This window comes from Lissotriton vulgaris, unplaced genomic scaffold, assembly GCF_964263255.1.
Source record: "Lissotriton vulgaris unplaced genomic scaffold, aLisVul1.2 SCAFFOLD_324, whole genome shotgun sequence".
NCBI classification, from domain to species: domain Eukaryota; kingdom Metazoa; phylum Chordata; class Amphibia; order Caudata; family Salamandridae; genus Lissotriton; species Lissotriton vulgaris.
The window spans coordinates 282,377-307,091 of NW_028246214.1; positions in this window are offsets into that span (position 1 = coordinate 282,377).

Below are 24,715 nucleotides of genomic sequence, written 5' to 3' on the forward strand. Positions count from 1 at the left end.
CTTATCAGGGGAACAGACGTCGAGCAGGACCAAGTTCAAGTTTCCCCAAACCCAGCCCCCATCGAAAACAGCAATATCAGGATCTAAGGAATTAATTATTTTAAACCATGCACCACAGGAGCCATTGTGAGTGAACGGATACGGAAAGAGGGGCAGAGCTCCCTTGTAATTCTGGTAAGGAGGGAGTCGGCCACATATCCAGCAGTTTGTAGCATTATTCGTCTGATGGGAATGATGTAGCATACTAATGAAAGTGTTGTTGCGCAGCGCAAGTCTGTAAGAAAGTTCATGTGGAGATAACTCGCTAAAAGAATGTTCAGCAGATACATTGTAAGCAGATTGTTCACGCTTGAAAATAGGGTAATAGATAGGGAGAAGTATGCTTGCAACAATAATTAGAAGACTTAGAAAAAACATGATTAATAATGTCACTATACAGTGACTACGCAGTGATTTGCAGTATGTACGTTTCTTGAATTGTCTCTCTCTCTCTCTATCTCGATCTAGGGGATACATGTCAGAAACTATTTAACCGATTCACCTAGGGGAGGACTTAAACAATTAAACTGTCTGACTTGCTAGATCGGAGCTTTGATCTGTACTCTTCTTGTGGAGTTTTCTCTCGTTCGGAAACTTTAAAGTCACTAGTTTTGATACAGTCTTTGGTGGGGGTGGACGAGCCTGGGTCTGGTTTCAGTTCATTGCATTTTTTAATATGGCTCGTGTGGACCCACCCCTTTCTGCCTTCCAGTTTCACTGCGGTCCTCGTTGTAAGAAGGACGGTCTTTGGCTCCTTCCAGCGGGGCTCCAGCGGACTTTTCCTGTCAAAATTTCGTACTAAAACTGTGTCACCAGGACGGACATCGTGTGGCTTTACATCAGTGTTGTCGGGGAAAGCTGCGGCAACCTGTGAACGACATGATTGGAGTGCAGACATCAAGGAGGCAAGGTAATCTGTCAACATATTGCAATCAACATCAGTAATTTTCTTAGGAATGGGCATCCCCCACATATTCGGTGGTCTACCAAAGACCACTTCGTACGGGGATAGTCCTGATCTCGAGTGGGCAACCATCCTCATATAGAACAGTGCCACTGGCAGGGCGACTATCCAGTCGACCCCTTTCTCTTGACATATTTTAGCAAGGCGTGTCTTTAGTGTCTGATTATGCCTTTCTACAAGGCCTGCGGCTTCGGGATGTCGGACACAATGGAATTTCCACTGGTATCCTAGCAATAGGGAAACCTGCTTCATTAATTCGGATGAGAATGGCTGACCGTTATCTGAGTATACGACACGAGGCATGCCGTACCGTGGGAAGAATTCACGAACCAACTGCCTGGCAGTGGTCGGAGCAGTGTAATCTGGGACTGGGTATGCTTCGGTCCAACGGGACAGTGCACAAACAATTACGAGGACATATTTGAATCCTCGACAACGGTCCATCTGGATATAATCCATCTGGAGGACTTCAAAAGGGTGATCGGGAAGATGAAATCCACCTTGCTCTACAGGGACGCTTTTACCTGGATTGAACTGACAACAGATCATGCAAGTACGCACTTTCTGTTTTGCTGCTGCTCGTAAGTGTTTATTGCTCCAAAGATTTTGTAAACTGTCTAACATCGCTTTTTCTCCTAGGTGTGCTGGACTATGTGCTGTATTGATCATGACTTGAACCATAGAATCAGGGAGAAACCATGTGGATTTTCCCTTCGTCATCCAACCTTGATCTGTCTGGATCCCTCCTAGTTCAGTCCATTTCTTTATTTCATCTGGAGTAGCATGTGCCTGAATGTCGATTACATCTAGTGTGGGATCCCTGACTGTCATACAATTTGTCGGTCCTATTGTCTTTGTCACATCCGTTGTCTGAGTGTGAGTCAGTGCTGTATGTTTTGCTGTCTGGTCTGCCAGGTCGTTACCCTGGGAAACAGAATCTGTAACTTTAGTATGTGCTTTACACTTCATGACGGATATGCCTGAAGGCAGATGTATTGCTTCTAACAGTGCTTGAATGAGGGGACCGTGTTGGATCTTGGTACCATGAGAGGTCAGAATACCTCGTTCTTGCCATAACATTCCGAAGTCGTGTACAACTCCGAACGCATAACGGGAATCAGTATATATATTAACATTTCTGTTCTTGGCTAGAATACAGGCTCGGGTCAGAGCAATAGGCTCTGCCGCTTGAGCGGACAGTGTGTCAATACGATGTGTTTATTTTACTTTGGTTTCAGTGGTCACTGCATATGCGGCCACTAATTCTCCTGTACTTGTTCGCATACATGAACCATCCACATAAAGTGTCAGGTCTGGATTTGTCAGTGGAACATCTGTTAAGTCTCGTCGGGGCTTTGTTACTGCATTAATGATTTCTATACAATCATGCGGGGCTGGATCTGTCATAATTGTAGGTAACAGTGTTGCGGGGTTCAGAATGCTGCAGCGTCTGATTTCAATGTGTGGCTGGAATAGCGTCAATTCATAACCTGTCAGTCGTGCTATAGTCAAGTGTTGAGTCTGGGTTCTGTTTAACAGAACCTCTACAGAATGTGGAACTTGTACTGTTAACTGATGTCCTAAAACAATTGAATCGCTCTGTCTGATTGCTAATGCTGTTGCTGCTACTGACTTTAAGCACGCAGGGAGTGTCTGGGCTACTGAATCCAATGTACTTGAAAAATAAGCGCAAGGCTTATGTGAACCTGCTTGATCTTGAGTGAGGACAGACAATGCTGTACCATCACGTTCTGTAACAAAAAGTGTAAACGGTTTGCTGTAACATGGTGTCGCTAAAACTGGTGCTTGACATAATGCTTTCTTTAGTTCCTCAAAGGCTTGTGTATGTTCCTGAGTCCAAGGGAGGACAGTCGAAGTCGCTGCCTCCTGTGCGTTAACTGGATGAGTGGTTTAGCTAGAAATGCATATTGAGGAATCCATTGTCTGCAGTACGAGGTGAGGCCTATAAAGGCCCGCACTTCCTTTTGTGTCTGGGGTCGTGGCATATTTACAATTAACTGAATGCGATCGGGAGTGAGCTGTCTCCCCACTTTGATGATGTAAATATATAATTTACCGTCTTAATTTCTATGCAGGTAAGTACTTAATCAATAATAACTCAAATCGGAAAGAAAAAGACAGAGTCCGTGGTGTTAGAGTTCTTAGGGGTTTTATTCCTTAAAAAGGAATGGTCAAGACCTGGATATCATGTTCTTCCCACCACAGGGGTGGAAGAAGGGATAGAGCACAGTTTTATTGACAATACATAGCTTATATACTTAATTTACACCATAGAAAGCAATATAGTAGGCGTAACAGCTGAGAGAAGACAAGATAACAGTATCCACGTGTTACTAGTACGTAATCAGAAGGCGTGGACTAGGCGTGAACTAGAGGTGTGTGCTAGAAACGTCACAGGTAGGTGTCACAAGGGGGTGGCACTAAACAGAAATGTTGCAATGTCAGCAGAAATCGGAAGCTTGGATGCGCGCGCAGCTGCATGACGTGTGATTGACGTGAAACTGGAGGGTGCAGGGGGCTTGACATTTCCACTGACGGAAAGAGACAGAAGTCTGGCATGTCAGATCAACTTGTACTTCTATCATATCTGATATCTGATGTTTGGGAACCATATTATCTGGACGGAAAAGGTCTCTGGGGCAGAAGCTATTCTATACTGACTGTGAGTGCGTGTATAAGCGCCTGGGTGTCTGCATGAGAAGCGTGGGGGCATGGGCCTTTCATGGGAGCATGGTAACAGAGGCTATGAATTACTTGCACGGAGACAGGTCGGCCCTTTGCTCTGCAGCTGAGGGGGATGTTTACTGGAACTAGTAGGCAGGAATGTATTTTCGAGGAGCGGAACAGATAATTCGAAGGTTGTAGTCAGTCTTGGCAGGCAGCAGGCTGAGCTGAGCGCGGTGGGCCGCGCTGGAAGTAAGTCAGAGTTCACGGGTACAGGGGCAGCCTGGGCTGAGGCTTTCAGAGTCAGAAGCCAGAAAAATGGCTCGATGGCAGAAATACAGGGCCTATTTTGCCAGAGCTGAAAACGTGTAAGGTACACTACAAAAAGACGTTGGCATAGCATACTTAGGAACGGACTATTTAACCCATTCAGGGTGGGTCTGAAAGAGGACATGTTAACGTTGGACGCAAATGTATTTGCGTCTTCATAGCAGGCGCAGGAGGGAAGTTACATGCACTTTAAGCTGGTATATGGAGACGGTGGGGTACACGCTAGGGAACACAACTTGACCATAGAATTTATATTTCCTCATTCCCTCCTTGTTCCCTACGGACCCTTCATGATATATCGATCCTCATGAATCGATCAGTTTGTTCTTGTAACATCATTTGCTCTTCTTTCTTTCTTTTACGTCTTGAAAGGAAACTGGAATGTTCAATACATGAAGTGGCACACAGTCCACAAATCGCTGGCCCACACTGTAAGCACAGGCAGCAACTGAATACTAGGACTAGGCCAATGCCTAGGAAGGATAGGATCTTCCATCCCCAAGCTGTTAACGTTGTCCAGAACCAACCGGACCAAGTCCAGGTGCCTGGATTCTGATGTATCTGATTTGCAATTTTATGGAGACGTGTAATAGCTTGATATACAGATGGTGCGTTTTGTGGAATGAAAACACAGCAACTTGACCCGATGACCTTACAGGCTCCGCCTCTATCTGCCAAGATGACGTCAATAACAAGACGATTCTGAAGAACAACAACCCGCATGGCGGACTGCTCTTCGGTTAAGTTACCTAGGGCGGAGGCAGTTTCATTCACTACTGCTTCAAGTGTTCTAGTTAATCTGCGTATTAATTTACTATTTTGGACAGGGCCTAAAAAGAAAAAGAATCCTTTATTAAAATCGGTGTACTGTTCCCATGCCGTTTCTGTGTAGTCGACAAGGGAGATATCTCTTCTGAGTCTATTCTTTACTAGATTTGGATTTCTGTGATAATCAGGAGGAGCTAGAAAAACAGGTGGCAGAAGGAATGCAATGTAACAGGTACCATCCCAATCTGGAGGTAAACGTATGTATGCGGTATGACCACAAACAAAATAGGAATGACGGATAGCTTTAAAGGACGATTTACCATGATCACTGAATTCGACCACAGTAGTACATTTACTATGACCTAAGTGTACTGAACCTTTCTTCCTGACACATAATTCACCAGTAACTGGTAATACTGACATAGCGGGCAGAACTGGTGCAGCTTCAGATTCAACAGTAAGAATCATAAGGTTAATTGTGTAATTACCTAGTCCATATACTTCATTTTCTAGATTAGTTCCTATTCTAGTGGGGAGTCCCTCCTTATCAGGGGAACAGACGTCGAGCAGGACCAAGTTCAAGTTTCCCCAAACCCAGCCCCCATCGAAAACAGCAATATCAGGATCTAAGGAATTAATTATTTTAAACCATGCACCACAGGAGCCATTGTGAGTGAACGGATACGGAAAGAGGGGCAGAGCTCCCTTGTAATTCTGGTAAGGAGGGAGTCGGCCACATATCCAGCAGTTTGTAGCATTATTCGTCTGATGGGAATGATGTAGCATACTAATGAAAGTGTTGTTGCGCAGCGCAAGTCTGTAAGAAAGTTCATGTGGAGATAACTCGCTAAAAGAATGTTCAGCAGATACATTGTAAGCAGATTGTTCACGCTTGAAAATAGGGTAATAGATAGGGAGAAGTATGCTTGCAACAATAATTAGAAGACTTAGAAAAAACATGATTAATAATGTCACTATACAGTGACTACGCAGTGATTTGCAGTATGTACGTTTCTTGAATTGTCTCTCTCTCTCTCTATCTCGATCTAGGGGATACATGTCAGAAACTATTTTACCGATTCACCTAGGGGAGGACTTAAACAATTAAACTGTCTGACTTGCTAGATCGGAGCTTTGATCTGTACTCTTCTTGTGGAGTTTTCTCTCGTTCGGAAACTTTAAAGTCACTAGTTTTGATACAGTCTTTGGTGGGGGTGGACGAGCCTGGGTCTGGTTTCAGTTCATTGCATTTTTTAATATGGCTCGTGTGGACCCACCCCTTTCTGCCTTCCAGTTTCACTGCGGTCCTCGTTGTAAGAAGGACGGTCTTTGGCTCCTTCCAGCGGGGCTCCAGCGGACTTTTCCTGTCGAAATTTCGTACTAAAACTGTGTCACCAGGACGGACATCGTGTGGCTTTACATCAGTGTTGTCGGGGAAAGCTGCGGCAACCTGTGAACGACATGAATGGAGTGCAGACATCAAGGAGGCAAGGTAATCTGTCAACATATTGCAATCAACATCAGTAATTTTCTTAGGAATGGGCATCCCCCACATATTCGGTGGTCTACCAAAGACCACTTCGTACGGGGATAGTCCTGATCTCGAGTGGGCAACCATCCTCATATAGAACAGTGCCACTGGCAGGGCGACTATCCAGTCGACCCCTTTCTCTTGACATATTTTAGCAAGGCGTGTCTTTAGTGTCTGATTATGCCTTTCTACAAGGCCTGCGGCTTCGGGATGTCGGACACAATGGAATTTCCACTGGTACCCTAGCAATAGGGAAACCTGCTTCATTAATTCGGATGAGAATGGCTGACCGTTATCTGAGTATACGACACGAGGCATGCCGTACCGTGGGAAGAATTCACGAACCAACTGCCTGGCAGTGGTCGGAGCAGTGTAATCTGGGACTGGGTATGCTTCGGTCCAACGGGACAGTGCACAAACAATTACGAGGACATATTTGAATCCTCGACAACGGTCCATCTGGATATAATCCATCTGGAGGACTTCAAAAGGGTGATCGGGAAGATGAAATCCACCTTGCTCTACAGGGACGCTTTTACCTGGATTGAACTGACAACAGATCATGCAAGTACGCACTTTCTGTTTTGCTGCTGCTCGTAAGTGTTTATTGCTCCAAAGATTTTGTAAACTGTCTAACATCGCTTTTTCTCCTAGGTGTGCTGGACTATGTGCTGTATTGATCATGACTTGAACCATAGAATCAGGGAGAAACCATGTGGATTTTCCCTTCGTCATCCAACCTTGATCTGTCTGGATCCCTCCTAGTTCAGTCCATTTCTTTATTTCATCTGGAGTAGCATGTGCCTGAATGTCGATTACATCTAGTGTGGGATCCCTGACTGTCATACAATTTGTCGGTCCTATTGTCTTTGTCACATCCGTTGTCTGAGTGTGAGTCAGTGCTGTATGTTTTGCTGTCTGGTCTGCCAGGTCGTTACCCTGGGAAACAGAATCTGTAACTTTAGTATGTGCTTTACACTTCATGACGGATATGCCTGAAGGCAGATGTATTGCTTCTAACAGTGCTTGAATGAGGGGACCGTGTTGGATCTTGGTACCATGAGAGGTCAGAATACCTCGTTCTTGCCATAACATTCCGAAGTCGTGTACAACTCCGAACGCATAACGGGAATCAGTATATATATTAACATTTCTGTTCTTGGCTAGAATACAGGCTCGGGTCAGAGCAATAGGCTCTGCCGCTTGAGCGGACAGTGTGTCAATACGATGTGTTTATTTTACTTCGGTTTCAGTGGTCACTGCATATGCGGCCACTAATTCTCCTGTACTTGTTCGCATACATGAACCATCCACATAAAGTGTCAGGTCTGGATTTGTCAGTGGAACATCTGTTAAGTCTCGTCGGGGCTTTGTTACTGCATTAATGATTTCTATACAATCATGCGGGGCTGGATCTGTCATAATTGTAGGTAACAGTGTTGCGGGGTTCAGAATGCTGCAGCGTCTGATTTCAATGTGTGGCTGGAATAGCGTCAATTCATAACCTGTCAGTCGTGCTATAGTCAAGTGTTGAGTCTGGGTTCTGTTTAACAGAACCTCTACAGAATGTGGAACTTGTACTGTTAACTGATGTCCTAAAACAATTGAATCGCTCTGTCTGATTGCTAATGCTGTTGCTGCTACTGACTTTAAGCACGCAGGGAGTGTCTGGGCTACTGAATCCAATGTACTTGAAAAATAAGCGCAAGGCTTATGTGAACCTGCTTGATCTTGAGTGAGGACAGACAATGCTGTACCATCACGTTCTGTAACAAAAAGTGTAAACGGTTTGCTGTAACATGGTGTCGCTAAAACTGGTGCTTGACATAATGCTTTCTTTAGTTCCTCAAAGGCTTGTGTATGTTCCTGAGTCCAAGGGAGGACAGTCGAAGTCGCTGCCTCCTGTGCGTTAACTGGATGAGTGGTTTAGCTAGAAATGCATATTGAGGAATCCATTGTCTGCAGTACGAGGTGAGGCCTATAAAGGCCCGCACTTCCTTTTGTGTCTGGGGTCGTGGCATATTTACAATTAACTGAATGCGATCGGGAGTGAGCTGTCTCCCCACTTTGATGATGTAAATATATAATTTACCGTCTTAATTTCTATGCAGGTAAGTACTTAATCAATAATAACTCAAATCGGAAAGAAAAAGACAGAGTCCGTGGTGTTAGAGTTCTTAGGGGTTTTATTCCTTAAAAAGGAATGGTCAAGACCTGGATATCATGTTCTTCCCACCACAGGGGTGGAAGAAGGGATAGAGCACAGTTTTATTGACAATACATAGCTTATATACTTAATTTACACCATAGAAAGCAATATAGTAGGCGTAACAGCTGAGAGAAGACAAGATAACAGTATCCACGTGTTACTAGTACGTAATCAGAAGGCGTGGACTAGGCGTGAACTAGAGGTGTGTGCTAGAAACGTCACAGGTAGGTGTCACAAGGGGGTGGCACTAAACAGAAATGTTGCAATGTCAGCAGAAATCGGAAGCTTGGATGCGCGCGCAGCTGCATGACGTGTGATTGACGTGAAACTGGAGGGTGCAGGGGGCTTGACATTTCCACTGACGGAAAGAGACAGAAGTCTGGCATGTCAGATCAACTTGTACTTCTATCATATCTGATATCTGATGTTTGGGAACCATATTATCTGGACGGAAAAGGTCTCTGGGGCAGAAGCTATTCTATACTGACTGTGAGTGCGTGTATAAGCGCCTGGGTGTCTGCATGAGAAGCGTGGGGGCATGGGCCTTTCATGGGAGCATGGTAACAGAGGCTATGAATTACTTGCACGGAGACAGGTCGGCCCTTTGCTCTGCAGCTGAGGGGGATGTTTACTGGAACTAGTAGGCAGGAATGTATTTTCGAGGAGCGGAACAGATAATTCGAAGGTTGTAGTCAGTCTTGGCAGGCAGCAGGCTGAGCTGAGCGCGGTGGGCCGCGCTGGAAGTAAGTCAGAGTTCACAGGTACAGGGGCAGCCTGGGCTGAGTCTTTCAGAGTCAGAAGCCAGAAAAATGGCTCGATGGCAGAAATTCAGGGCCTATTTTGCCAGAGCTGAAAACGTGTAAGGTACACTACAAAAAGACGTTGGCATAGCATACTTAGGAACGGACTATTTAACCCATTCAGGGTGGGTCTGAAAGAGGACATGTTAACGTTGGACGCAAATGTATTTGCGTCTTCATAGCAGGCGCAGGAGGGAAGTTACATGCACTTTAAGCTGGTATATGGAGACGGTGGGGTACACGCTAGGGAACACAACTTGACCATAGAATTTATATTTCCTCATTCCCTCCTTGTTCCCTACGGACCCTTCATGATATATCGATCCTCATGAATCGATCAGTTTGTTCTTGTAACATCATTTGCTCTTCTTTCTTTCTTTTACGTCTTGAAAGGAAACTGGAATGTTCAATACATGAAGTGGCACACAGTCCACAAATCGCTGGCCCACACTGTAAGCACAGGCAGCAACTGAATACTAGGACTAGGCCAATGCCTAGGAAGGATAGGATCTTCCATCCCCAAGCTGTTAACGTTGTCCAGAACCAACCGGACCAAGTCCAGGTGCCTGGATTCTGATGTATCTGATTTGCAATTTTATGGAGACGTGTAATAGCTTGATATACAGATGGTGCGTTTTGTGGAATGAAAACACAGCAACTTGACCCGATGACCTTACAGGCTCCGCCTCTATCTGCCAAGATGACGTCAATAACAAGACGATTCTGAAGAACAACAACCCGCATGGCGGACTGCTCTTCGGTTAAGTTACCTAGGGCGGAGGCAGTTTCATTCACTACTGCTTCAAGTGTTCTAGTTAATCTGCGTATTAATTTACTATTTTGGACAGGGCCTAAAAAGAAAAAGAATCCTTTATTAAAATCGGTGTACTGTTCCCATGCCGTTTCTGTGTAGTCGACAAGGGAGATATCTCTTCTGAGTCTATTCTTTACTAGATTTGGATTTCTGTGATAATCAGGAGGAGCTAGAAAAACAGGTGGCAGAAGGAATGCAATGTAACAGGTACCATCCCAATCTGGAGGTAAACGTATGTATGCGGTATGACCACAAACAAAATAGGAATGACGGATAGCTTTAAAGGACGATTTACCATGATCACTGAATTCGACCACAGTAGTACATTTACTATGACCTAAGTGTACTGAACCTTTCTTCCTGACACATAATTCACCAGTGACTGGTAATACTGACATAGCGGGCAGAACTGGTGCAGCTTCAGATTCAACAGTAAGAATCATAAGGTTAATTGTGTAATTACCTAGTCCATATACTTCATTTTCTAGATTAGTTCCTATTCTAGTGGGGAGTCCCTCCTTATCAGGGGAACAGACGTCGAGCAGGACCAAGTTCAAGTTTCCCCAAACCCAGCCCCCATCGAAAACAGCAATATCAGGATCTAAGGAATTAATTATTTTAAACCATGCACCACAGGACCCATTGTGAGTGAACGGATACGGAAAGAGGGGCAGAGCTCCCTTGTAATTCTGGTAAGGAGGGAGTCGGCCACATATCCAGCAGTTTGTAGCATTATTCGTCTGATGGGAATGATGTAGCATACTAATGAAAGTGTTGTTGCGCAGCGCAAGTCTGTAAGAAAGTTCATGTGGAGGTAACTCGCTAAAAGAATGTTCAGCAGATACATTGTAAGCAGATTGTTCACGCTTGAAAATAGGGTAATAGATAGGGAGAAGTATGCTTGCAACAATAATTAGAAGACTTAGAAAAAACATGATTAATAATGTCACTATACAGTGACTACGCAGTGATTTGCAGTATGTACGTTTCTTGAATTGTCTCTCTCTCTCTCTATCTCGATCTAGGGGATACATGTCAGAAACTATTTAACCGATTCACCTAGGGGAGGACTTAAACAATTAAACTGTCTGACTTGCTAGATCGGAGCTTTGATCTGTACTCTTCTTGTGGAGTTTTCTCTTGTTCGGAAACTTTAAAGTCACTAGTTTTGATACAGTCTTTGGTGGGGGTGGACGAGCCTGGGTCTGGTTTCAGTTCATTGCATTTTTTAATATGGCTCGTGTGGACCCACCCCTTTCTGCCTTCCAGTTTCACTGCGGTCCTCGTTGTAAGAAGGACGGTCTTTGGCTCCTTCCAGCGGGGCTCCAGCGGACTTTTCCTGTCGAAATTTCGTACTAAAACTGTGTCACCAGGACGGACATCGTGTGGCTTTACATCAGTGTTGTCGGGGAAAGCTGCGGCAACCTGTGAACGACATGATTGGAGTGCAGACATCAAGGAGGCAAGGTAATCTGTCAACATATTGCAATCAACATCAGTAATTTTCTTAGGAATGGGCATCCCCCACATATTCGGTGGTCTACCAAAGACCACTTCGTACGGGGATAGTCCTGATCTCGAGTGGGCAACCATCCTCATATAGAACAGTGCCACTGGCAGGGCGACTATCCAGTCGACCCCTTTCTCTTGACATATTTTAGCAAGGCGTGTCTTTAGTGTCTGATTATGCCTTTCTACAAGGCCTGCGGCTTCGGGATGTCGGACACAATGGAATTTCCACTGGTATCCTAGCAATAGGGAAACCTGCTTCATTAATTCGGATGAGAATGGCTGACCGTTATCTGAGTATACGACACGAGGCATGCCGTACCGTGGGAAGAATTCACGAACCAACTGCCTGGCAGTGGTCGGAGCAGTGTAATCTGGGACTGGGTATGCTTCGGTCCAACGGGACAGTGCACAAACAATTACGAGGACATATTTGAATCCTCGACAACGGTCCATCTGGATATAATCCATCTGGAGGACTTCAAAAGGGTGATCGGGAAGATGAAATCCACCTTGCTCTACAGGGACGCTTTTACCTGGATTGAACTGACAACAGATCATGCAAGTACGCACTTTCTGTTTTGCTGCTGCTCGTAAGTGTTTATTGCTCCAAAGATTTTGTAAACTGTCTAACATCGCTTTTTCTCCTAGGTGTGCTGGACTATGTGCTGTATTGATCATGACTTGAACCATAGAATCAGGGAGAAACCATGTGGATTTTCCCTTCGTCATCCAACCTTGATCTGTCTGGATCCCTCCTAGTTCAGTCCATTTCTTTATTTCATCTGGAGTAGCATGTGCCTGAATGTCGATTACATCTAGTGTGGGATCCCTGACTGTCATACAATTTGTCGGTCCTATTGTCTTTGTCACATCCGTTGTCTGAGTGTGAGTCAGTGCTGTATGTTTTGCTGTCTGGTCTGCCAGGTCGTTACCCTGGGAAACAGAATCTGTAACTTTAGTATGTGCTTTACACTTCATGACGGATATGCCTGAAGGCAGATGTATTGCTTCTAACAGTGCTTGAATGAGGGGACCGTGTTGGATCTTGGTACCATGAGAGGTCAGAAAACCTCGTTCTTGCCATAACATTCCGAAGTCGTGTACAACTCCGAACGCATAACGGGAATCAGTATATATATTAACATTTCTGTTCTTGGCTAGAATACAGGCTCGGGTCAGAGCAATAAGCTCTGCCGCTTGAGCGGACAGTGTGTCAATACGATGTGTTTCTTTTACTTCGGTTTCAGTGGTCACTGCATATGCGGCCACTAATTCTCCTGTACTTGTTCGCATACATGAACCATCCACATAAAGTGTCAGGTCTGGATTTGTCAGTGGAACATCTGTTAAGTCTCGTCGGGGCTTTGTTACTGCATTAATGATTTCTATACAATCATGCGGGGCTGGATCTGTCATAATTGTAGGTAACAGTGTTGCGGGGTTCAGAATGCTGCAGCGTCTGATTTCAATGTGTGGCTGGAATAGCGTCAATTCATAACCTGTCAGTCGTGCTATAGTCAAGTGTTGAGTCTGGGTTCTGTTTAACAGAACCTCTACAGAATGTGGAACTTGTACTGTTAACTGATGTCCTAAAACAATTGAATCGCTCTGTCTGATTGCTAATGCTGTTGCTGCTACTGACTTTAAGCACGCAGGGAGTGTCTGGGCTACTGAATCCAATGTACTTGAAAAATAAGCGCAAGGCTTATGTGAACCTGCTTGATCTTGAGTGAGGACAGACAATGCTGTACCATCACGTTCTGTAACAAAAAGTGTAAACGGTTTGCTGTAACATGGTGTCGCTAAAACTGGTGCTTGACATAATGCTTTCTTTAGTTCCTCAAAGGCTTGTGTATGTTCCTGAGTCCAAGGGAGGACAGTCGAAGTCGCTGCCTCCTGTGTCGTTAACTGGATGAGTGGTTTAGCTAGAAATGCATATTGAGGAATCCATTGTCTGCAGTACGAGGTGAGGCCTATAAAGGCCCGCACTTCCTTTTGTGTCTGGGGTCGTGGCATATTTACAATTAACTGAATGCGATCGGGAGTGAGCTGTCTCCCCACTTTGGACAGCAAGTGACCCAAGTACACAACTTGCTGAACACAGAATTGTAGCTTCGAAGGAGACACCTTGTGTCCCTTGTCGGCCAGAAAATGTAAGACTGTCAGTGATGCTTGTTCGCATTCGGGCTCACTTCGTGCGGTGATCAGCAGATCATCGACGTATTGCAGTAAAGCAGTGTTAACTGGCATTTGAATACAATCTAGTTGTCTTTTCAGTGCTTGACTATAGATGCTGGGGCTTTCTGTGAATCCTTGAGGTGCGCGGGAAAATTTGAAACTTCGTCCATTTAAACTGAATCCGAAGAGATATTGGCTCTCTGGATCAATAGGTACACTAAAGAAGGCGTTCTTGAGATCAATTACAGTAAAGAAGGTTGCTTCTGAATCAATAGCAGTCAATAAGGAAGAGATATCGGGGACCACAGGGTACTGTGGTACAATACATTTATTCAGCTCTCTTAGATCAATCACCAGCCGATATACTGGCGGTGCATTGGGATCAGTACGTTTAAGAATTGGAATGATGGGTGAATTACAGATATTGGAGTCGGTCTCTACGACCACTCCTTGGGCTATGAGCTCTTCAATGATTTCCAGTAAAGCCACTACAGCATCGGGTGGTAACTTGTATTGTCTGATTCGTGGTAGAACTACTCCTGTCTTGAGTGTAACACGGTATGGTGTGATATGCATACAACCTACATCAGTTGGGCCTGTTGCCCACAAGTGATCTGGTACATTTTTTAATCTGACATCGAATTCTCGTAAGACATAATGGCCCTTGAAATCCCGCAGAAAGAGTCTAACCCCCTCCGGGGAACAGCAGATTATGGCTCCTAGAGCCTTCAATGTTTTAATTCCTAACAGATTTTCTGGGCATGATTTCGTAAGTAACAAGTCTGTAACTCGTGATAATGGACCCAAAGCCAGGGAGACTGGTTCAGATACTTCATTTACAATGGGCTGTCCTGAAAAACCAAGGGAAACATTTTGTGAGCCTGAGAGGGGTGCCCCTGGGACTTCATTATGACTAATTGTTGTGCGGCTTGCCCCTGTGTCAATTAAAAACTTTCTATCTTTTCCCAATACTTGACTGTGTACATAAGGACCCTCTTGATCTACAGGAATTTCAATAAGAGGCAAGCCAAACTCCCTCTCTAGGCTGTTTCATGTGTATCGTTGATACTCTGGATAAGCAGATTGGGCATACTGGTACATCTGTTGGGAAACTTGTTGAGTCGAAGCGGTGGGCTGTGGTACCGCTACTGTCTGTGCTGTATGAGATGAAGCATGCATAGGCTGTGTGTTTTGCATAGGTTGTACATTCTGTGAGGTCTGTTGCTGGGCCTGATCTTGTCTTGGTGGATGCGGTCTTTCTTTAGTTTTACCTGTTGCTATGTTATGTTTCAGAACTGGACATTCATGTACGTAGTGACCTGGCTGCTTACAATAGTTGCATGTCCCTTTAGCGGGAGCTGCAGAATGATTTGTCTGGGTCGTACCCTTTCTGTTTCCGTCGGTATGGACCGACTGGGCTACTAACATTTTCATTTTCGTGTCTTTCATACGTTTCTGTTCCTGATCTTGTTCTTCTCTAATTCTATTCTGATGGTATTGTAACATTTGTAACATCTGGGATGGCGTATTTGCTTGCCATGTACTCTCAACCTTGTATACACGATTCTTGACTGCTAACAGGGAATTCTCAACTAACTTGGATACAAAAAGATGCGGGTACGACTCGCTACTTGGTTTAAGACCACTATTAATAATAAAACATTTCTCGAATCTTGAATAAAAGTCACTAGTATCTTCGTCGGGTTTCTGTTTACATGCTGATATTGCATCCCAGTCTTCTTTTCTAGTTGTCAATAATCTTGGCAGAACCTGTACTATCAAACCTGGTAATGCTTTAGTTTTCTCCCCAAGGCCTACCCCTGGGACACGTTTGTTCTCTTCATCTTCTATTTCTGCCCATGCAATCTTTTTCTCTCCCACCTCCCATTCCTTTTCTTTTAATTTCTCGTAGATGCCCGTGGGCAGCAGTACCTTTAACATTTTCATGATATCTTCGTATGTGTAATCCCCCATCAGTAACATGTCTTTAAGTTCTCTGTGAAAACCTGCAGGGTCTTTATCATGGCAGGGTACTAGTTTCTTCATTTCTAACAGTTCTAACTTAGTCAGTGGCGTGTGTACATACACGCGTTTCAAGGTATGATCCTCACCCATAACTGGGTGTACTTCTCGTAAGGGGTTCTGACTTTCAATGCCACTCAGGCGTTCCATATGATACATTTTTCTTTCTGGGTGCGGGGCGGGAACATATTCGGAGCTTACAAAAGTGTTATATCTATGTCGTTGTTCTAGAATTATTTGTATTAACTTGGTACTTAGACCTCTCCATCTATCCATGAGTAGTGCTTCTAATATTTCGGGTAAGGGGCCTGGATCAGAATGTTGGTTTCTGTATTTCGTGAGGAGGTGCTGAATCATGTATACACCTGCTAATTTCTGCTCGTCTGGGGAAAGGTTCAGAAATGTCTGTGCTACCGTGTCATCATTATATATGTCGGGATTTTCAGACCATAATATGGCTGACCGAGCTAGTTCTTGTTCATCCATAGAATAGAGTACATGGTACCCCATTCTCTCTCAGAGTCTTTTATCAGTTTCCTGGAACTGATGTTCAGAAGAATTCGGGTTGGTTAAGGCAGAGAGAAAAACCCTCTTGCTTTCTGGACGAATACCTTTCCTAAGGTAAGTTCCCTTACCTACATACGCTATAGTATCTGTAGTCTTTTCTGATTCTTCAGGTCCTTCTTCCTCCTCGGAGGAAGCCTTTTCTTTTTCTTCTTTGTGTATATCTATCACTGCTTTTCTAATTTTCTTGTACATACTGGCTATGCAGGTCCCCTTGTCGTGTTTTCCTTCAGATATATTTTGACCCCACTTGTTTAGTGCATCTAACTCGCTCTGATCTGTCTCAGGCCTGTCTCGTTCTCTTATTAGGCAATTTATGAAAAAACGTAGTATCTGTGCTTGAACGTCAACTTTCTGACGCTCCATGGCATCCTTAATACTGTCAGGGTCTTTCCCAGTCTGAACAAACTCATATATTCTATCTAGGCGTTCCTTCATTCCTGCATAGCACAGCAGGAAATCAGTAGCAGATCTTAACCGTAGTGATGCCATCATCATTATATCGTCTTTGCCGGGTACTGGATCATATCTGCAAACTGAAAGGTTTTCTTTGAATATGTCAAGGCGGGGTGACTTGAACGTAAAAGGATTCCGCAAATCCCCGAGCTGTAACCTGCGTGTTAATGGCGGGGTGTGAAGACCCCCGGTCGCACCCCCTGAGGCGGAAGCTTGGGCATTATCTCTCTGTGGAGTCTGTACCTGAACTTGAATTTTTCTTTTAGTAGGATCAGGTAGAAGTGGTTTTGGTAGATCAACTTTAGGTACGGGAAGTGGTGGAGGTGGTGGAACAGGAGGATTCTGTTGTGGTACTGACGGAATATGATCTTGGGGCGGGTTACCACCCCCGTCCCTGTCGTTAGGCAGGGCGCGGACAGGCAGATTGGTGTAAGCGGGTGCTACATCCTTTAGATAGGAATTCAGGAATATGTCTTTAGTGGTCCTATGAGTTACTTTAGTTGGAACCAATGGTGGCGGCAGATTTTTCGGTATTTCTGAAATGGCCTCAGGCGAACCCTCGGCCGCGAGATACATACCGTTTACGAGGTTATTTCGTGCGCGGTCTACTTGCTCTGATTTTACTCGGATCCCCTCGGTAACTAACTCGTTTTCTTGGGCCTTGTCTGATTCTTTAAGTCTGTCTTCTCTACGTAGTGCTTTTTCAGCACGCTTATGTGATTCCTTACGCCAAAACTCTATGGCGTCTTTCTGAGATTGTCTGGCTTTCTTTTTCCATAGTGCTTCTTCTACCTTCATGATGCACTCGGCATCCCATGTTCCGGTAACAGGCCATCTGTGTCTTTCGTCTAGATGCTTAGTATAGTCAGCCCATAAATCTAGATACAATATGGCATCTAAGCCATGCTTGTGGTACATAAAATTTCCTGGAGTGTCCCTAGGGGGGATAGGAATTGCTTCCTCTAGTATCCCTTTCCTAGTTCCTATCTGCTTTAACTTGTTGAAAAACGGCATCTTGTTTACTTAATACTGAATGCTCAACCCTAACTACTTAATACTGAATACAGCTAGTTATACAAGAACACAATAATGCACATTAAAAAACGGTCACATTCATACCACGACATTAATCACATGAAAAGACATTTTGAAACATATATGACTACCCCCTATATTGGATGTACTGCTAAACAGCACAGATACACTGCTAAAACAGCGCAGAAACTTGAATAACGGATGTACTTCTAAACAGTACAGATACACTGTCTAAAACAGCGCAGAAACTTGAATAACGGATGTACTGCTAAACAGTACAGATACACTGTCTAAAAACAGTGCAGACCGGACTTGTGTACCCAAACCCGTCTAGATACGTCCCAGCAATGGTACTCACCGGGAAGCACGGAAACTGAAGGCCTCGGAAAACTCGACTGGACTGGACTCGACTCGGCACGTGGATACTTCGGAAAACTTCGGAAAACTTCGGAAAACTTCGGAAAACGGGTGGGCCTCTTGACACCTCGGACCTTGCTTCTTTCGGCTAGGCTCTGGCCGGGATCCTCCGCACTCCTCACCGCCTCGTCTGGGTACTGATCGCAGTCTTCGTCACCTCCGTGGGCCAGAGGGAGATGCAGGAAATCCTGCCGGTACGCGTAGTTTTCCTTCTAACTGATGGCAGGGGACAGAGCTTGCAACGCACCAACCGGCGCGTGAGGTGGGGGAGGGGTCCCTGTTCGGGCGCCAAAATGATGTAAATATATAATTTACCGTCTTAATTTCTATGCAGGTAAGTACTTAATCAATAATAACTCAAATCGGAAAGAAAAAGACAGAGTCCGTGGTGTTAGAGTTCTTAGGGGTTTTATTCCTTAAAAAGGAATGGTCAAGACCTGGATATCATGTTCTTCCCACCACAGGGGTGGAAGAAGGGATAGAGCACAGTTTTATTGACAATACATAGCTTATATACTTAATTTACACCATAGAAAGCAATATAGTAGGCGTAACAGCTGAGAGAAGACAAGATAACAGTATCCACGTGTTACTAGTACGTAATCAGAAGGCGTGGACTAGGCGTGAACTAGAGGTGTGTGCTAGAAACGTCACAGGTAGGTGTCACAAGGGGGTGGCACTAAACAGAAATGTTGCAATGTCAGCAGAAATCGGAAGCTTGGATGCGCGCGCAGCTGCATGACGTGTGATTGACGTGAAACTGGAGGGTGCAGGGGGCTTGACATTTCCACTGACGGAAAGAGACAGAAGTCTGGCATGTCAGATCAACTTGTACTTCTATCATATCTGATATCTGATGTTTGGGAACCATATTATCTGGACGGAAAAGGTCTCTGGGGCAGAAGCTATTCTATACTGACTGTGAGTGCGTGTATAAGCGCCTGGGTGTCTGCATTAGAAGCGTGGGGGCATGGGCCTTTCATGGGAGCATGGTAACAGAGGCTATGAATTACTTGCACGGAGACAGGTCGGCCCTTTGCTCTGCAGCTGAGGGGGATGTTTACTGGAACTAGTAGGCAGGAATGTATTTTCGAGGAGCGGAACAGATAATTCGAAGGTTGTAGTCAGTCTTGGCAGGCAGCAGGCTGAGCTGAGCGCGGTGGGCCGCGCTGGAAGTAAGTCAGAGTTCACGGGTACAGGGGCAGCCTGGGCTGAGGCTTTCAGAGTCAGAAGCCAGAAAAATGGCTCGATGGCAGAAATTCAGGGCCTATTTTGCCAGAGCTGAAAACGTGTAAGGTACACTACAAAAAGACGTTGGCATAGCATACTTAGGAACGGACTATTTAACCCATTCAGGGTGGGTCTGAAAGAGGACATGTTAACGTTGGACGCAAATGTATTTGCGTCTTCATAGCAGGCGCAGGAGGGAAGTTACATGCACTTTAAGCTGGTATATGGAGACGGTGGGGTACACGCTAGGGAACACAACTTGACCATAGAATTTATATTTCCTCACCTCGCCAGAGAAGCTGAAACTCTGTTCTGGCAGGGATCAAATGTCTCCATATATCCGGACGTCACTGCATTGGTGCAGGACGCCAGGCGCAAGTTTGCAGGGGCAAGTTTGCAGGAGCGAAGGCTGCAGTGCAGAAGCTAGGCCTTCGCTGTGGGATGCTATGTCCTGCAAGACTCTAAGGGCCCGATGTAGGTCGGTCGGTAACGGCCAAAAATCGGTATTTTCGGCCGTTACAGATCGGTAAATAGGCGAATGGTATGTAGGGGGTATTATTTTACTGAATCGGTAAAATTACCGATTCGGTAATTTTACCGATTCGGTAAAATAAGAAATCGGTAAATTTACCGATTCGGAGCCACCCATATGTAGGTGGGACTCTTCAGAGTCCCAGGAGCCTTAACGAATCGGTATTTTACCATCAAATCCAATTTGATGGTAAAATACCGATTCCGGTGTGCATGCACATGTGTGCATGCACACCTATGCCATGTGACAGGCAGACCTGCCCTTAGGGCAGGCATGCCTGCCACATGGCACCCGTGCCTGTTTTGGTGATGACAGAGGGTGTCAAAGTGACACCCCCTGCACTCTTGTGTAAATCGGTATTTACCGATTCGGTAAATACCAAATCGGTAATGCCCATTCATTCCTATGGGCTTCAAAGCCCATAGGAATGAATGGGCATTACCGATTCGGTATTTACCGAATCGGTAAATACTGAATTCATCCGATTCGGTATTCCAGCACATCTGGAATACCTACATGTCGGACCCATAGATTTACCGATTTTCAATTACCGAATCGGTAAAATTCTGTAATTTAAAATCGGTAAATCTTTTCTACCTACATCTAGCCCTAAAAGTAGATGTGAATGGGAAGACGAAAATATTCAATAATCCTGAATATGTCCAGATCTTCTGCAAGCAGCATGCGGGGGCAGGCGATTTACATGGTGGCACCTCCACAGGAGGAGCATCAAAGGGAGCCCAATCGGGCACGAGTGCAGACCTGTTCACAGCTAGTTGATTTGTCCTTTTGGAAGAATGGAGCTGTGTGAACTGTCTGTTGATATTGCCTTAACTGAAGATAAGTGGCGTGGGGTTGTGGAGAGGGGGGCCAGCCTGAGTATACAGAGAAGAATGCGTAGTGGGACTAATGTTACAGAATAGCGCTAGTGCGCGGGGTGCCCATGTGGCGTTGCCACTACCTCAGTGGGCTCACAATGGTATTGAAATGGGAAAGTTTGCCATGTTAGCGTTGTATTAATCAACATTTAATCCTTGGGAACATAGGGAAGCACCTGGTGGGCAGCCACTAGGTGGGGGTGGGGTAGGGGGCAGAGGTATAGAAAAGTTTAAAATATGCAGTCACACCAGTTCAGTTGACAGTGATATGCGTTACCCACATCCTACAGAGAAGACATAGTATGCTTTACTATTCACAATGGCACATTAGGTAGAAATATACCATAGCACGAAAGTCGCCCTACTGACATGGAACGTACGAGGCATTAACAATCAAAAGTAATGTTGACTAGTACTTCAATATGAGCGTCAACAATACGCAAGCATCGTTTATCAACAAGAAACACACTTATCACCTTCTTCTCTACATAAGTTTGCATCTGCCTGGGGTCCCCACAGGTTCTTTTAAAACTATACCACATGTGCTCGAGGAGTAGTGCTACTGGTTAACAAACGATTGTCCTTTGTACATACTGCAACGTTTATAGACCCAGGAGGACATTTTCTTCTGGTAATAAGGGTCCTGGCAGGGCACAAGGTCTTGCTGGCCAATATATAATCCCCAAATACAGATGATCCAGCCTTCTATGAACAGCTCCACTCGCAATTAGACACTCTAGAAGCCGATTATATTCTCTTGGGAGGGGATTTGAATATTCTGCTGGAGCCCAGATTGGACAGTCCTGCTGAGTCCCCGGTAAGCAAGCCCCGGTCCCACATGGTATTAACAGAAATTTTTAACAATTGGGAATTGAAGGACACATGGCGACACCTTAACCCTCAGAGCACTGAATATACTCATTATGCACAACAATATTACACATGGACAAGACTAGATTACTGGCTGTTATTGCGACCGGTGCTTCCATGGGTTCAAACAGTAGTAAATTGCCCCGCACCCTATCAGACCACTCCCCAGTACTCCTGTCAGTTAAGTACCGGCTGAGGGAAGGTTCGAGAGGCATTGAAGGTTCCCTACCATAGCGTTGAGAGACACGGTCCTTAGAGAGGAACTGCGTACAGCAATAGTGAATTACTTTGCACTGAATACGGGGTCGGTCTCCACGCAGAGTGCTCTATGGGAGGCCTTTAAAGCATGTATCAGAGGGGTATGCATGTCCACACAGACGGCGGTGCTAAGGGACCTGAAACGCAGTTTAGCTAGATTAGAGGAAGAACTAGCCAAACTAGGTAGAGAGAACATGGCAAGACAGCCCCGAGATAACACACCTTATATAAACCGCAGGACAGAATTATTGGCAGAATATACTGAAGCGATAAATTCCCATGCTTGCACGGCTGCTCCGGCCACATTATAAGCAGACCTATATTACCAAGCTGCAAGAGCCAGACGGAGGGATGGCTTTGGGAACGGCTGCCATTTAGCAGACATTATTGCAATACTACATGGATCTTTACACTATAAAGGCAGCAACTAGTGCAGATGGGATTAAGGAATACTTAAGCAAGATAGCTATGGTTTGGCTCCCTAATGAGCACAGGCAATTCTTAAGTGAACCATTCTCAACCAATGAGATAGAACAGGCTATTGAGGCTAGGGCTGGATCCAAGGCCCCGGGCCTTGATGGGTTCTCTGGTGCCTCCTACAAAGCATATAAGAGGCTGTTGGCCTCCTACTTACTAGAGGTTTATGCAGAAGCCTTAGAGAAAGGAATACTTCCACCCTCGTTTAAAGAGGCAGTCCTGATATTGTTGCCTAAACCTGGAAAAGATCCTGAAAAGTGTGCTCATATCGGCCGCTCTCTTTGCTCAATTTTGAGTATAAAATGTAAGCAAAAATGCTGCCGACTAGGTTGTCCCTACTTATGGAGCAACTTATAGCACCAGCGCAAACCGGATTTATAAGGCAGATCCACAGCTCTAAACTTAAGGAACTTTTTTTCTGTGGTTAACACAATAAATCTGGCTACCCCTGCAGTAGCTGCATTTTTAGATGCGGTGAAGGTGTTCCACTCGGTGGAGTGGCCCTTCTTACATGCTATATTGGCTAATATGGGCGTTCCGAAGGGCTTTGAACACTTGATTAAACTACTGTACACTGCACCGACCACCCGTATTCGATTCATTGGCATGATAACAGAACCTTTTCTCATAACTAGAGACACCATGCAGGGATGCCCTTTATCTCCATTACTTTTTATAATTACAATGGACCCGCTCATACGGTACTGCCAGAAGGATCACTAACAGAGGGCTCCAGTTAAAACATGGGGCGGTACTAGTGACCTTATATACGGATGATGTGGTGCTGTATGTTCGCACACCAGAGGTTAACCTCCAGCCGCTGCTAGGGGAAATAGAAGATTTCGGAGCCCTATCCAGCCTTCACACTAATTGGGACAAATCCGAAGTGTTTTCATTGACACTTGGGGGTAGACACCTTAGGCGACTTGTTCCCTGGTGGGCACGTGTTCTCCCGGACAGAAGACCCCTGCTTCTTGACAGCCACTTTCATGGAGTGGTGTGGCTCACTGGTTAGAGGTGGCAGACCCGGGAGCAGAGGACGGCCCGGGACCAGGGTTCAATTCCCGACGCGGCAGGGTCATGGACCAGGGTCAGCGGACTCGATAATTCTCACCTCGGTGCCTACTCTAACCAGAGATCACACTTGGCAACTCTGGGCATTAGCTTGCCTCATCTCCGCAACGGCCCCCCACATACGCCGGGGATGCCTGGTTTCACCTTGGAGATACCCAGTATCACAGGGAAAGCCAGGACGGGTTCCCCAGCGGTCTATTGCGCAGAGATACTCCTTCGGGAGTCGATTCTAGCGCGTTAGAAACCCGCAAATTAAATGGATCAGTTTGTACTGGCCCGTAAACAAAACACACTTAGGAATGTAAACCCAACCTACCCTACTGAGCCTGAAGAGTTTGAGCCGCTTACATCAGTCATTAAAGATAGCGGGGAGCATGTTGCTTCTTGTATATATAAGGCATGTCTCACCTTGATGCTACAGTCTCACCTTGATGCCACAGCATGACACTAAAGTTAGGAGGATTTCGTTCTACCGTGCGGGACCATACTTACCGAATGGGGTGCCTCTCATTTGGGGCATTCATAGACCACTGATGCTACTATACATCGGGGTTCTATACGGATTCGTCTACAGTCTCTCTTATTCTAATTGTTTTAAGACTGTTTCCGTTCCTTAGTGTGCTACAGACGGGCCCTAAGAATACACAGACAACTATTGACACGCAGTGTGCCTTCTAGATACTTATCTTTGGTCTCGTAGACCTTACGAGACACATTCCTCCCAAGTGTCGTAAAGCACTATTTTTTCCTTGGACGCTTGACAGTGCAATCCTTTCCAAAGATTTTCTTTTCTCTTCCACAAAAGGTTAAGAAGAATTAGTACTCTACTTATATGCCCATTTGAGACCGCGTTCAAGCCTTAAAGATCTCGTATACACAACGAAACGTGTGTAAGCTGTCTGCACCAATGTGACTACAACATTTCAATGATATTTGAAGCTTTATGGAAATTTGTATAAATGGACAATATTTCAATTGGATTGTTTAACTTTTGGACCATATAAGACCGTGGACATAGTTGTATTTTTCTATTCAATTGTTTTGAAATTAAAATTAACTGACAATAGAGGCA